Source organism: Panthera tigris, chromosome B3, assembly GCF_018350195.1.
Source record: "Panthera tigris isolate Pti1 chromosome B3, P.tigris_Pti1_mat1.1, whole genome shotgun sequence".
Classification (NCBI taxonomy): domain Eukaryota; kingdom Metazoa; phylum Chordata; class Mammalia; order Carnivora; family Felidae; genus Panthera; species Panthera tigris.
The window spans coordinates 73,550,207-73,564,977 of NC_056665.1; the positions used below are offsets into that span (position 1 = coordinate 73,550,207).

The window sequence follows — 14,771 nt, forward strand, 5'->3', positions numbered from 1 at the left end:
TTCAAGCCCCACGTCGTGCTCTGTGCTGATTACTCAGAGTCTGGAGTCTGCTTCAGATTCTGTGTCTCCCTCTCTTTCTCCTCCTCCCCTTGCTCACGCTCTGTCTCTCTCTCTCTCTCAAAACTAAATAAATATTAAAAAAAAAAACTTTAAAAAAAAGAAAAAAGAAATTACCAACTTATGTTGATATTGTGTCTTGGCTTCCATGAAGAATTTCACCCAGGAACTGCTGCCTTATGGTGAGAGCAATGATATCTATTTATAATTGTAAAGTACTTTGAAAAAAGCAGCAAGAAGCAATATAGCAGACCACACTATAAATCTAAACTAAAATTATTTCTTTTTAAAAAAAATTTTTTTTGATTTTTTTAAATTTATTTTTGAGACAGAGAGAGACAGAGCATGAGCAGGGAAGGGGCAGAGAGAGAGGGAGACACAGAATCCGAATCAGGCTCCAGGCTCTGAGCTGTCAGCACAGAGCCCGACACAGGGCTCGAACAAACAAACCAAGAGATCATGACCTGAGCCGAAGTCAGCCGCTTAACCGACTCAGCCACCCAGGTGCCCCAACAAAAGTACTTGATTTTAAAGTGGGTCTAAAAAACAAAGGTCCCCAAGCTGACTGCTAAATACAGAAATTTGGCTTCAGTTTTTGGAAAATTCTGAATTTTCCTGTTCCAAAACAGAATTTTGGAAAACTCTGCATTTTAAGAAAAATAAATACTTAATTCCTTTTAATAAGAATGGTTGAGCTATTGTAGCAAAGACTTTCCAAATAAGATAAAGTCCAATCCACAATATTTTCACTTTGCCCTTAAGCACTCAGCAAGTACTAAGAAGTTTCAAAGGTTCGGAGTTCAACCTCTTCTTTTGCCACTTCAAGATACAGCAAATTGAAAGCCTCAGCTAAATACATACATACATACATACATACATACATACATACATACATAAATAAATAAATAGCATTTTCAATCAAAAGAACAGAGAAGTAAGGAATATATAGCACAAAACTCCACGGGAGGGCATGAGTCATGGCAATTTTGAGTTGCTTCTGGACTTTCCTGAAGGACAAAGCATTGAGGAAAAATTTGATGGATTCATTTTTAAACAGTATGATTTGAAGACTTCTGCCCAAATTTCAACATTAAGGTATAAAACAAATAATCTTTCTCCTTCCCAAACATGAGTTCTTTCAGTTACATTTATATTTCTAATTTAAATGTGTCAATTTAATATGAGATAAAACATGAATGTGATGAATTTGAGTTCTCTTGCCAAAATCAGTGCAAACTGACCACAAAATGGCAGGCTTTAGCCAGCTGAATTTATGATTAAAGAAGTTAAGGAGGGTAGGGGCGCCTGGCTCAGGTGGTTAAGTGTCGGACTCTTGATTTCAGCTCAGGTCATGATTTCATGATTTTGAACCCCTGACAGTGCAGAGCCTGCTTGGAATTCTCTCTCCCCCTCTCTCTCTGCCCTTCTCCCACTTTCTCTCTCTCTCTCTCTCTCTCTCTCTCTCTCTCTCAAAAAAAAAAACCCAAACTTTTAAAAAAAATTTAAAAAAAGAAGTTAAGGAGGATTGTGGGATCAAATCCATTCTTGGGATATAGTGGTACTAAGCACACCACTAAAGTACTTAGTACTTAGGACTCTTCCCTCTTTTAACAGAACCTTTTATTCATATTACATGGCTCTCTTGATGTTGGATTCTTTTTGTGAAATAAACCCTAGGTGTGTCAAAATTCCACATGGCTAACATTGAACACAAAAGAGTAAAAACAGTCTTGGTGTAACATGCTGAAAAAAATCTATAGAAATGATTAACTGACGTTTCTTAAATTTTGAGCACTGAATTATTTTTATTCATAACTATTCTACATTTGCCTTTGTATCTTTTGTTCTGCTTTCTGCATTTCAACAGTGCTTTACAGTCTACAAACTGTTTTATGCACAACATCTGGGTTTTTTCTCCTCCTTATTAAATACTTTGGATAGAGAAGCCACTTACTTTTTCCTCTTACAAAGATTAGGAAGCTGAGGCTCAGAGAAGTGTCTTGCCTGAGGTCAAAGACAAGACAATCTACTTCTGGGCAAGTGGGATGTCAATAGTTTACACATGGAGAGCTTTTCCCAGGACACTATAGCTACTTAAAGACTTTGATCAGGGCCATGTCCACATCTTCTTAAATTGGTGTCATAACTGTGCCTTTTAGAGAGCCACCTTTATGTTAACATCTGTTCAGTGACTCACAGGACTTCTGCCCTCCCCTCAGTATTTGTCACCTCCTTCACATAGTCCTCAGTTTGGCCATTTTCCAACTGCATTAGCACAACTCTGTTTCCAGTATCTGGGTGACTGTTTATTATTGATTTGCATGCTTAGGATGGGAAGAAGGTGATCCTTTTAACCTGGGAAAGGGTGGGTAAGAGGGTCATTTTCTTATGAACAAGGACTTAGCAAGAGAAAGTCTGTGTGAGGCTGACACCTACTGCACAAAGGAAGGTATGGCACAGAAACATGCTACTTGTACATAGTGAACAAAAAGTTCTGTTGCCGTATTCCCTTTAGCAACAACAGCTAAGAAGTATCTGTTTTTTATGTATTTTTATGTATTTTATGTAAGTAAGTAAGATGTATGTATGTATTTTATGTATGTAAGTAAGATACAGAAGCATCTGTATTTTTATGTATTTTATGTAAGTATTTTTTAATGTTTATTTTTGAGAGAGAGAGAGAGAGAGAGAGAGAGAGAGAGAGAGAGAGAGAGAGAGAAACAAGGCATGAGCGGGGGAGGGACAGAGAGAGAGGGAGACACAGAATCTGAAGCAGGATCCAGGCTCTGAGCTGTCAGCACAGAGCCCAAGGCGGGGCTCATACCCAGAGACCGTGAGATCATGACCTGAGCCAAAGTTGGACGCTTAACTGACTAAGCCACCCCGGTGCCCCAAGAAGTATCTGTTAATGCAGAGGAATACATGAGCACAAAGCTCATTTACTCCATTTTTTTTTTTCTGGACCCAGTAGACATGCACTTTATTTATTCATTGTAACAAAGCTGTGAACTCTGAGATCAAAAGAGAGGACCCAAATCTCTTCCTGGAGGAAACTCATAGTCCATACTCACACTCCACTCTTCTTCTTGCACCTATATGCCCAGAGTCAGAGGAAACTCTGCTTTCAATTAAAGCCAGCTTTCTTCCTGAAGTTGCAGTGACCACTGCCTATGGTCAAACAGTGGCTTTCTGAGCTAGCATTCTAGGACCTTTTATTTCATTAAAGTAAAGAGCAGATGAAAATTAGTGAGCAAAGAGGAAAGAAATAAAAGAAAAAGGCAAAACAGGCCAGAAAGAAAGGAAGATAAAATGAGAAGATGTAGTTAGTTAATAAGCTCTTTTTAGTGTATGCTCTGTTTGCCTTTTGGACATATTTATGAGTTCAAAGGAAGTTGTATCTTCTAGGGTTTATGTAGTCCTGAGAATTTGGATGGGGCAGATCCTGTTTTGTGATGATGGTCAATGAATTCATGCTCTTCTGGAGATAATGATGAATGCTTGCTCTGACAATAAAGACAAAAATTCCAGCAGATTACTCTTCTGTCTACTGCACTTGGCTGGATTCCAGAGAGCTAGCCCAGCACTAGTGGGAAAGAAATAAAGGTGCATTCCCTGAGGCAGCTGCATGTGCTTAACTCCTTTGCTGGGCCCAATCTGTCTCAGGGCTTTGGTATTCTTTCTAAGCCTTTAGGCGAATCAAGTTCTGAGTACTTAAATGTGGAAACTTCCAGTTTCTAATTGGTTTTCGCTGAGGATTTATGTTTACCAAAGATGGAAGCTCATATATTTTAGGATATGGAAAATAAGTTCCCTGAAATTAGACATTGTTTTATTCTCTGTTGTAACCCCAGTACCTAAAATGGTGCCTAGAACTCAAAAAATATGAATGAATGAATGAATGAATGAATGAATAGTAATGTACATTAATTCATAATAAATAAATTAAATAATAGCTGATGGACTGATGTGTGGGTTAATTGTAGTAAGATGCAGTCAAGTCCTCAGTGCTTGGAGAGGAGCTGAACTGTAGACAGAAGAGAAAAACACAATTAAAGGTTTGACTTTGAAGATCATTTCATATGGAACACAGATCTCAAGGAGGCCCCCAACACTGCCTGGCATTCCAACACTACGGGCAACTGACTCTTCCATTCACTTTCATTCTCCTCTCTGCAAATACCATCCCTCAAATCCGCACTTTCAGTTGATGTCCTTGCCTATTATTTCATGGAGAAAACAGAATGGCAGAAGGAACTTCCACATCCTCCAATCACTAACTCTGTCAATATGCCATAAGCTGCACCCACATACTCTGCCTTCTCTCCCATAAAAATGGATGTGCTGTACTTGCTCCTATGTATCTCCCTGACTTGTACACCAGCTTCCCTGACCTAGCTCACCTACCCAGGGACTTTGCTCCTGCAATTATTCCTCTCTCCTGCATCATCAGTTTTTCACGCTCTAGGGGATTATTCCTATCAGTATACTAACATGCTATAATGGCTTCCATAAAAAACAAAAACAAACAAAACCCCAACCCTAACAACTTCCCTTGACTTTATATTCCTTTCCAGCTGCCACCCAACTTCTTTGATCCCTTTTTACTTCTTCATCACTTCATTCATCCACTACCTTTAAGCTTTTATCCCCATCACTCCACTGAATCTATTCTTGTCAAGTTCACCAATAGCCACCACAGAGTCCAATCTTGTGACCATTTCTCAGTCTTCATCTTACTGATCTCACAGAAGCATGGCTCTTGGACATCCCCTCTCCTGAGGAAGGGCTTTCCCCTTCCTCACTGGCCTCTTCTCAGGCTCCTTGACTGGATCTTTTTTTCTTTTTTTTGAGAGAGAGAGCACACAAGAATGTGAGAGGGGGAGGGGCAGAGAGAGAGAACATGAGATCATTACCTGAGCTGAAATCAAGAGTCAGATGCTTAACTGATGCTTAACCCAGGCACCCCAGCTGGATCTGTTTTCTTCCCAACCTCTCCTCTTCTCTATCCTCCCTAACTGGGTGATTTCATCCAGCTCTATGACTTTTAGAAAGTCATAGGACTTTCAGCCCTATGACATCTCAGATATTTCTCAAATGTTTAGATCCAGCCCTCATCTCGCTCATAAACTCTAGATCTAGTCATCTAATTGATATCTCTGTTTGGATGTTTAATAGGCACCTCAAACTTAATATATCTAGTGCCTGCAAGTCCCTCCAAACCTGTTCTTCTTCCAGTATTCCCCACTTTAGGAAATGGCACTAGTTGGTCAGGCCAAATATCCTGAAGTCAACTTTGACTTGGGTTTCTCTCACATGCCCTACATTTTTTGTCTTGTCAGCCAATCCTGTTAGCTGTAGATTTACTCTTATCTAGAAATAAATAACTTCTTATTATATCATCTCCACCGCTACTGCCCAAGTTCATCACCAGTTTACCATCGGCAATCCCCTGGACTACTGCAATAGCTTTCTTTTTTTTTTTTAATTTTTAAAAAATATATTTATTGTAGACAGAGACAGAGTGCAAGTGGGGGAGGGGCAGAGAGAGAGGGAGACACAGGATCCAAAGCAGGTTCTAGGCTCTGAGATGTCAACACAGAGCCCTACACGGGGCTCAAACCCATGAACCGTAAGATCATGACCAGAGCCAAAGTTGGATACTTAACTGACTGTGCCACCCAGGCGCCCCTGCAGTAGCTTTCTAATCGGTCTCCCCGTTTCTATATTTGTTCTGTGACAAATGTCCTCCTCTACACTGTTCTCGACACAGCAGCCAGAATGATCCTTTATAATCATAAATCAGGTCATGTCACTCCCCTGCTCAAAACCTTCCAGTGGCTGTCCATCATACATAATAAGAATCAGATCTGAAGTCATCTTTATCATGGCCCCAGTGGCCACTCCAAATTTATATCCTTCTTTTCTTCTTTCCACTTAGCCCTACCAGACTCATAGGCCTTCTTACTATTCTTTGAACACTGAGCTCTGCCTCAGGCCTTTGCACTAGCTGGAGCCTCTCAGGAACACTTCCTCCAGACAGTCACATGCCTTGCTCCCTCATGTTACACATGTTCCTCAGTAAATGTTGCCTCCTTAACAGAGGGTTGCTCTGACCACCAAATGGACCTTATTTTTATCATCACTGCTTAATATCATTTGGTTTTTTGCTTGTTTGTTCCTTGTTTGTGTCTCCTATTAGAATGTAAGCTCCAGATTATTAAACTGATAAGAACAGATACTACACTTGATCTTAGCCAAAAGGCCAAGAAGCAATGTAAGCTCCAGATTATTGAATTTGTTGTTGTTTTTTTTTTAATGTTTATTTACTTTTGAGAGAGAGATAGAGTGTGAGCGGGGAAGGAGCAGAGAGAGAGGGAGACACAGAATCCAGAGCAGACTCCAGGCTCCGAGATGTCAGCACAGAGCCCAACACAGGGCTCAAACTCAGAACTCATGAACCACGAGACCGTGACCTGAGCTGAAGTTGTATGCTGAACCGACTGAGCCACCCAGGTGCCCTGAATTTGTTGTTTTTAGGTGGGTTATGGTTATGGTTAAAGAATACTTCTCTTTTAGAGATATATGCCAATATATTTATGGATGAAACAATATGACATCTTCGATTTGCTTCAAAATAATATAGGGGGAGGGATAGAGAGGTAGGTTAGTAATGAAAGAAGGTCAACTATGAGTTGATATTATTTAAGATGGATGGTGTGTAGTTAGAAGTCACTTTGTATATGTTTACATTTGTATATGTTTACATTTTTTCATACAAACAAACATAAAACTTGGCTTGTTTCTTCACCATTATATCCCTAATGCCTAGAGCAGTGCTTGGCATATAGGAGGAATTTGTTAAAGAAAAAAAAGAGACAACAGGTTCAAAATGGAGTCACTTGTGCTAAGTCCCAGGTCAGCAAACCAAGGATTTATATCTAATCTAATTGCAGTTTCAGCCTCTCCCAGAAATGTGACCTTTAACCAGTCAATCTGGTATTACTTAATCAGCACTAGTGAGGTAATCTTCTTGATAGACCCCCTGCCCTTCCCTCAAAGGAAGGTGACCTTGCCTGAAATAATCCACTGTTGGTTAGAAAATTCTTTTTTCTGCCTCCATCCACCTATAAAAGACTTTCATTATGTACAGCTCCATGGAGCTCCTTTTCCCCTTTCTAGATGGCATGCTGCTTGATTCATGAATTGCTGAATAAAGCCAATTTGATCTTAATATTCAGTTAAATTTTGCTTTTTCACAAATTCATAAATATATATTCATTCAACAGTCATTGCATATTGAATCAGTTAGAAGAGTAAAGGTATATTTCCAAAATAAATTTTAATCATTTACTGCCAATTGTTATAAAGGTATATTTTCAAAATAAATTTTAATCACAATGCCAATTGTTGAAAATCTAAATTCTAAGTTCCAAAGGAGGATTTTACAAAGACTACCCAATTCCAGGCACTGAGTTCAAGAATGTCCTAATTGTGGGAATGCCAGAACTATAGTGGCTAATTTGGTGATAGCTATGCCTTTACTTTTTCTCCTCAAGACCACTTTTAAAAAATATAGCTTCATTTCTTCTTTCTTCTTTCTCACCAAATCATGATTATTAGCTGTGATCTCCTATACTAGAAATGCGTAGCAAAGTTGGAAAGAAAATACAAAAGTCTAGGTAGGTGAAAATTTATGGATCCAATCACTTGCAACTTTTGCCAGGCTATGGTGTGGAAATCACTGATGCAGAATATAAAATCCCAAGAAGAAAATGTGGTCTTTTAGGAAATTTCCAATACTACACAATTCATTAGGCTAATAGAGAAAAAAATTCTTGTAGAAACTGGATTATATGTAACTGGGTGTACTCAATTTCATTAACATATTCAGCCAATCCGATCAACTGTTTACTGTGCTAGATACTGGGAATATAATGGTGAGCAAAGACCTTCTGCCTTCAAAGACCTCAAGCATTGTGATGACTAATGTTATGTGTCAATTTGACTGTCCACAGGGTGCCCAGATTAAAGATTACTTCTGGGTGTGTTTTTGAGTGTTTCTGGATGAGATTAGCATCTGAATCAGCAAACTCTGTAAACTGCTCTCCCCAATGTGACTAGGCATCAGCCAATCTGTTAAGGGCTTGAATAGGACAAAAGGCAGAAAACAGAGGAATTTGCCCTTTTTTGCCTGTTTTAAATCTGCCTGCTGGAGTTGGGTTGTCTCATCATCTCATCTCTAGCCTTCAGATTGGGATTTTAACCATTGCCTCCCATGATTCTCAGGCCCTTGGACTAACTGAATTATACTACCAGCTTGCCCGGTCTCCAGTTTGCAGACAGCAGATTGTCTCAGCCTTCATAATTGCATGAGCCAATTTATCACAATAAACCTCCATCTCTGTCTCTGTTTCTGTCCTATTTCTACCTCTGTCTCTATCTAGACGTCTACCACTACCTATATCCATACAGGCATACCTTGGAGATATCGTGGGTTTGGTTCCAGTAAAGCAAATATTGCGAGTCAAATGAATTTTTTGATTTCCCAGTGCATCTAAAAGCTAACATTTACACTATATTGCAATCTATTACATGTGACAGCATTATGTATTTAAAAAGCAATGTATATATCTTAGTTATAAAATGCTTTATTGCTAAAATATGCTAACCATCATCTGAGCTTTCATCAAGTTATAATCTTTTTGTTGAGGGAGGGTCTTGCCTTGATGTTGAGGGTTGTTGACTGATCACTGTGGTGGTTGCTGAAGGCTGAAGGTGGCTGTGTCAATTTCTTAAAATAAGACAACAATGAAGTTTGTTACATTGATTGATTCATCTTTTTACAAAAGATTTTTCTATAGCATATGATGCTCTCTAGCCATGAAAGTCCTACATGGTGGGCCGCCTGGGTGGCTCAGTTGGTTAAGCATCTGACTTCAGCTCAGATCATGATCTCGCAGTTCATTAGTTGGAGCCCCACATCAGGCTCTGTGCTAACAGCTCAGGATTTGGAACTTGCTTCCGATTCTGTGTGTCTCTCTCTCTCTGCCCCTCCCCCGCTTGCTCTCTGTCTGTTTCTCTCTCAGAAATAAGTAAACATTAAGAAAAAAAAAAGAGAAAGTCCTAGATGGCATCTTCTTCCAATATAAGGCTGTTTTACCTACATTGAAAATCTGTTCTTTAGTATAGCCAGTTTTAAATTTTAAATTTAAGTTAAAGGCACTTCTTTAATTAGCTAGATCTTCTGGATAACTTGCTGCAGCTTCCACATCAGCACCTGCTGCTTCACCTTGTACTTCTACGTTATCGAGACAGCTTCTTTCTTTAAACCTCATTAACCAACCTCTTCTAGCTGTGAACTTTTCTTCTGCAGCTTCCTCAGCTCTCTCTCTCTGTCTTCAAAGAACTGAGGAGACTTAGGGGTTTGCTCTGGATTAGACTCTGGCTTGAGGGAATGTTGTGACTGGTTTGACCAATCCAGATCACTAAAACTTTTTCCATATAAACAATAAGGCTATTTTGCTTTCTTATCATTTGTGTCCACTGGAGTAGCACTTTTAATTTCAAGAACTCTTCTTTGAATTCACAACTTGACTAAGTGTCTGGCATAAGACACCTAGCTTTCAGCCTATCTTGGCTTTTGACATGTGTTCCTCACTAAACTTCATCATTTCTAGCTTTTGATTTAAAGTGAGCGATGTGCAACTCTTGCTTCCACTTGAACATTTACAGATCATTGTAAGGTTAATAATTGTCCTTATTTCAATATTATTGTGTCTCAAGCAATAGAAAGGTCCAGGGAGAAGTTAAAGAGATAAAGGAATGGCTAGTCAGTAAAGTAGTCAGAACACACACAACATTTAACAATTAAGTTTGCTATTTTATTTGAGGGCTGTTCATGATGCCCCCAAAACAATTATAATAGTAATATCAAAGATCAATGATCACAGATCACATAACAAATATAATTATAATGAAAAATTTGGAGTATTGTGTGGATTACCAAAATGTGACACAGAGACACCAAGTGAACAAATGCTGTTGGAAAAAATTATGCTAGCATTGCCACAAACCTTCAGTTTGTAAAAAATGCAGTACCTATGAAGTACAATAAAGCAAAGTGCAATACAACTAGGTATGCCTCTATCTCCATCCATCCATCCATCCATCCTCCCCTACTGGTTCTGTTTCCTTGCAGAACACTCCATAATACAAGGGCCTTAGATACAGACTTTAGGTGTTTCTCTTTCCTCCTGAAGTCCATAGCTTTCTGGACTCCCAAGAACCAAGTTACATGGACTCCCCAACAAAGGATCCTTGAGCATTTGAGGAAAGCTCTATCATGAAAGCCACAGACAATAAAAAACATAGATGATGCAAGGAGCAGAAGAAAGCTTCCAAAAAGTTACAATTCATATACTCAAAAAAGGTGCTTAGACTGAGAATAGAGGACCCAGCTATGAGCCCTAATTTTAGCCCCAACAGGTCATACCAGTCATTGATTTCAAAACCACACTCCTCTAAGTTCCCCCAGACAAAGTTGTTCTCTCTTGTGTTCCCACTTACAGCCATGGCCATAACATCTTGCTATCATAGCATCATGGTTTTAATAATTCAGGCCTGAGACCTTCATCTTTTTCCCTCCCTTTCCCTTCATAGCCCCATATCCAATTGGTAACCAAGTCCTGTTGGTTCTGCCTCTGAAAATTGTCTCACAACTGTCTTCTTATTCTATAGCTGCTGCCCTATTCCAGAACTTCTCTTTTTCTAGTCCCGCTGCTATAGGCTACCAACTAATCTCCCTTCCTGTGACTGTCCATCCCTTCATTCTGTCCTTAGAATTACAAAATATGGGATTAATCATGTTTCTCTCCTGCTCAAAGCCTCTGATGGTTCTCTACTGTATAAATCAGGGGTTCCTACGGCTGGCTAAGTGAGCACCACAATCACTTGAGGAAATATATACTTGGCATAGGGGAAGTGCTCAATAATTTCTCAGGTAGACCTTCTCTTATGGTACCCTCTGGTGGCAACTTCGTGCAATGGCGTATCTTCATTTCACCCACCAAATTCAATTCAATGGATCTAGTTCTAATTTAATGGATCTGCTTATTGCTTGAGGGAACCACTAGCTTAGAAAATAAAGTCTAGGGGCGCTTGGATGCCTCAGTCGGTTAAGCGTCCGACTTTGGCCCAGATCGTCATCTCGGGGTTCATGGGTTCGAGCCCCGCATATGACTCTGAACTAACAGCTGGAGCCTAGAGCCTGCTTTGGATTCTGTCTCCCTCTCTCTCTGACCCTTCCCCACTCTCCAAGATAAAAAATAAACATTAAAAAAATATATATATAGTCTAAAGTCTTTAGTGGCTTCAATTCATCTCTCCAGCTTTTCCTCATAACATCTTTGTCTCACCATCCCTCTTTATGTCCCATTTCACTCTTTCCTTTAATCACACTGGACTACCCTGTACTTTCCCATATTGATTGATGCTTTCCCGTATTGACTGATGCTTTCCCTTTGATTGGAATTACCCCCCTCCTGCTGTGGGATGAAACTTTCACAGTGTTTTAGGCTCATTCATATATCTATTCATCTGGAAACCTGTCTGAATTAACCTGACCTCTCCTTTCTCTGTGTTCCCACAGCACTCCATACTTCCTCAAGGAAGCCTTCCTGAATTATATGCTTTCATACTTCCTGGGGTTTTGTCTTTTATGACTATAGTTAATGTATTTAATGGTTATATATTTATTTGTGAGATTTAAAAAAATACATGTCTTTTTCTCCTATTATACTGTGCCTTGAAAGCAAGAGCATATCTGTTACCATATCCAGTTGGTACATAATATATAAACTCAATTATTTTTTGACTGGGTAAATTAATGTTTTGGAAATGATCAATATTCTGCTTTGTAGTATATATACATTTGGATTCCCTTGTTAGGTCTCAGGCTTTTTAAAGGGACAGATAATATCTCTTATGTCTTTGTACCTTTCCCCTATCCCCATGTAGCTTTCTGCTTGGGATACAGTAGGAGCTTAGATACAACTGCCCCACTAGAACTCCAGTGGAATGCAAACTCCATGAGAACCAGGACTTTATCTTTTTTCCTTGCTATATCCCCAGGGGCTAGAATAGTGCTTGCCCTGTAACATTTGCTCAGGAAATATCTATTGAATGAATAATTCAGTTGCCAGACAGAGCCTTTTCCTGCAAATGGTGGCAACTTTATATAATCACCAATGTTCTCATTTTACCCCTAAATTTCTCTTTTCCCATTGAGTTGTATATCCTGTTTGAGTATGCTAAAGTGAGTCTGGAAGCAAGACAACACCTCCCTGATAATTTCTTTTCATATTCTATCATTTATCAAGTATTTAATAAATACCTACTACTTATATTAGATACTGTAGAAGGGCTGGTAATCCCAAAGTGAATATATATATAGTCCCAGTCTGGTTGGAGAGAGAGAGAAGTGAACAATTATAGCACAGTGAGACAAGGGCCATGATAGAGATATGCACAGGATGCTCTGGGAGTTCCACTCTGTGGGCAGGCCAGAGTAGGAATCTGGAGAAAGTGATTTTTGAGCTAAGTCTGAAAGGATGAATAAAAGTTAATGAGGAAGATATGCCAAGCAAAGGAAACAGTTTGCACAAACTGTTTGAATTAAATTCAGTGTGACTGAAATGCAGGGTGACCAAACATTGAGGGATGCAAAAAGAAATGTAGATCGTGAAGAGCTTGAGTGCCATGCTCTGTAAATGATCTTGAAAATGTTGGGCAATTTTAAGCAGAAGAGTGATTGGATATGGCAGCAGCCATAGGATGGAATGGAGTTGGGAAAATTCAGAGGCAGGGAGCAGTTAGGAGGTAATTAATCAAAACAAGGAATAAAGGGAGACTAAAAGAAAGCAAGAGTGGTAAAAATGGAAAGATGCTGGATTCAAGATATATTTATAAAATGTATACAAAAGGGGTGCCTGGGTGGCTAAGTTGGTTAAGTGTCTGACTTCAGCTCAGGTGGTGATCTTATGGTTTGTGGGTTCAAGCCCTGCGTCGGGCTCTGTGCTGACAGTTAAGAGCCTGGAACTTGCTTAGGGTTCTGTGTCTCCCTCTCTCTCTGCCCCTCCCTAACTCTCTCTCTCTCTCAGAAAATGAATAAACATTAAAAAAAATTTTAAGAATGATATATAAAAAAATGAAATATTAACTAAAAACAAATTGTAGGTATTATGTATAATTTCTTATTTTTGTTTAAAGGTATATAACATATATGTGTGGTGTGTGTTGGTATATGTATTGAAAGAAATTCTGGAAGGATTTATATAAAGGTTGTCAAACATGTTTGTCTTTGGGGAATAGGATCAAGGGCAATAGGTTTTCACTTTCCAATTTATAAACTTGTGTTTTAATTTTTTTTAACGGACAACTAATTTTTTTAATGCAACATATGATTCTGAATAGAAAAACAATTTTTCTCTCTTTCTATAAAGGACATCTATGGGACAATTGGTGAAATTTGAGTAAGGTTTCTAGATTAGATAATAGTACCATATCAATGTTAATTTCTTGATTTTGATAATGGTACTGTGTTTATGGAAGATAATGCCCTTGTTTATGGGAAATATACACTGAAATATTTAGGAGTAATGAGGCATTAATGCCTGCAAATTATTCTCAAGTGGAACAGAAAAAAATAAAAATAGAGAGAGAATAACAAAGCAAATGTGGTTAATGCTAACATTTGGAGAATCAGAACTAAAGTAAACAGAAATTCTATGAACTTTTCTATAAGTCTGAAATTATAAAAAGTTTAAAAAAGGTATAGAATAGGATATAAAGTATGCTACTATTTGTGTGTGTGTGAAAATGGAATATATACATATTTTTGCAAATATAGAAATCATCTGTGAAAAGATACACAAGAACCAACACTACTAATACCTTTGGAAGTCAGAATTTGGTGGCTGGGAACAAGGGGAAAAGGAAGACTAATTTTCATTGTATATCTTCTGATAACTTTCGAATTTTCACTAAGTAAATAATTTGCCTACCAAAAATAAATATAATTTACAGTAATAAAACATTTTGTAAAATGAAGAACTTCAAACATACTCAAAAGCAGAAAGAAGAGTACAGTGAACTCCCATATCCCAGGATCATTACCCATATTCTACAATTATCAAGATTTTGTCCATTACTTTATCCATACTTTCCTCCTTTATTTCTTTTGTTCTCCTTTGCTGAAATATTTTAAAGAAAATTCCAGATATCATTCCATCCCTACATATCTTATGAAGCAAATCTTAAAAATATGGAAATTTTCTTATATAACCACAAGGTCATTATCATACCTAAAAAATTAACAATAATTTTTTAGTATCAACTAACACCAGTCCATAATCAAATTTCAAGTATCAAAAAAGGCCCACATACTATATATAAACACTGCACTCTAGCTGGTAAATTTATTTCTCAGGGTTCTCACTGTCAGAAAAAAAAGAAGGGAAGAAAGTAAACAAGAAGGGAACAAAGTAAGCCTAGAATGAATTCTGTGGTAATGGATTAGAATTGGAGACATCAGTATGAACTTGTGTTTAACTTCATATACATAGATTAAAAGACAGAAACAGGAGCACCTGGGTGGCTCAGTCCGTTGAGCCTCTGACTTCTGCTCGCATCATGATCTTGAGTTAGTTAGAGCCCCG

General features: G+C 38.4%; 1 protein-coding gene and 1 pseudogene across 1 annotated transcript in view; both read right to left on the bottom strand.

Moving 5' to 3' along the window:
* The window catches only part of SLC7A8 (solute carrier family 7 member 8), a 78,543-nt gene that overhangs the window by 53,027 nt on the left and 10,745 nt on the right, over positions 1–14,771 (bottom strand). The gene's annotated exons all lie outside the window — the stretch shown is intronic.
* On the bottom strand, positions 6,212–6,331 carry LOC122240008 (annotated as a pseudogene).